Below are 1,853 nucleotides of genomic sequence, written 5' to 3'. Positions count from 1 at the left end.
GACCCAGCCATCCTGCTCCTGGGAATTTACCCAACATAAATGAAATTAGTAAATAAGAGTTATCTCCACCCCCATGTTTTTGGCAGCATAATGCACAAGAGCTAAGACATGAAATCAACCTAAATGTCTTGTCAACCGAAGACTGGATAAAGAAATTATGGGATATATACACTATGAAATACTATACTGCAGCAAAAAAAAAAAAATGAAGTCCAGTCATTTGCTACAAAATGGATGAATTTGGAAAACATAATACCTCGTGAAATAAGCCAGTCCCAAAGGACAAATACCATATGTTCTCCCTGATCTGTGATAATTAATACAGTACCTAAAAGGAAATCTGTAAAAGTAAAATTGACACGTCAAGAAGCAATAACTTGAATAGTCCTTGTCCTGACTGTCAAGGAACAGGTTTTTTTTTTTTTTTTTTTCATCATACTATTTGTTGAACTCTTAAAATAGAGTTAATCATATGTGTATAAAGTCAACTGAAAATAGATCTCAGTAAAAAATAAGAGTGGGAATAAGATAAGGAGGAGGAATTTGTAACTGTAAAGCTCTATAGTTCTTCATACATTCCTATGGACTTACATCTAAGGGTATAGTTAAAACTTGCCATGAGACCCCAAATCCCATTAAGCTGGGTGGTAAAAATGTCATCTTAGGTGCTAAAGAGATCATATTAAGTGTTAAAGTGAACATATATGAATAGGATTAAGTGTTAAAGTGATCATGTAAATAGGATTAAGTATTTGGTAGTTATAATAGAATTATAAAGGAGAGAATGTTCCAACATGGGAAGTCATCCACACAAGAGATTCATAGAATAACAATCGCTGTAATTAGCACTCTGAACTCAGAATCAACCCTTAAGTCATCTTGGTCTGGATGAAAAGCCCCTGAGAGCATTTCAGGCATGAAAAGCCAAGACACTCTGGCAAAAAAAAAAAAAAAATCTACATGAAGGACTTCTATGAGACCCCAAAAGAAAGAAGTCACCATCAAACAAAAATGTACTTTTCTCTGAATGGGAGGAGAGAACTTCCACTTTGTTTATGGTCTTGCCTAAATACTGTCACAGTTTGTGGATTCAAAGGCTTCCATATACCTAGGCAACTCACATCAAGAACCTAAGGTGGTCACTGACATCATACATAAGTGTTACTTGTTAAATTAGCAACAGGAGTCATTGTGCACTAACTCCCCATCACGACCTCTGTCCTCAATGAGTTTTATTATGAGTTAACTGTAAAACTTGTTCTCTCTGTGTGTGTGCAAATTGTGAACTCTTAGTAGAGTTAGTCTTCTGTGTATAAAGTTAATTGAAAATGAATCTTAATGGAGAATGGGACTGTGAATGGGAGGAGGAGGAGGAGGAGAAGTGGCAAAGTGGGTGGGAAGGCAGGTATGGTGGGAAGAATAACTATAGTCCAATAGTTGTACTTATGACATTGTATTCCTTAAATAAAAGGTTTCTTTGGGGGAAAAAAAGAAAGCAATCTATTGAATAAAGATCTTATTGTTGTGAGACTTTTGCTGACACATGTGAAACATATACTACATGTCTTTACTTAACACAATATACAACTGTTAACAGAGGACCCAAGTCCTAACTAAAACATTACCATTCCCCAGTTCTCTGTAAGCACAACCCACGATTTTGTTGATTATGGACTCACCTTTAAAATATAGTTTTTATCATCACTTATGTATTTGTAAACAAGATGGTATTCAGCTTTGTTTTTTAAACTATGTAAAAATACTTACGCAGTCTTCCTCTGCGATTGCTTTTCTCTCTCCATACTATGTTTCTCAGGTTCATTTGGATTTAATTTCCATGAATTTTAAGGTGG

This window comes from Lepus europaeus, chromosome 6 (assembly GCF_033115175.1).
Source record: "Lepus europaeus isolate LE1 chromosome 6, mLepTim1.pri, whole genome shotgun sequence".
Taxonomy (NCBI): domain Eukaryota; kingdom Metazoa; phylum Chordata; class Mammalia; order Lagomorpha; family Leporidae; genus Lepus; species Lepus europaeus.
Note: the sequence above shows the minus strand (reverse complement) of the source record.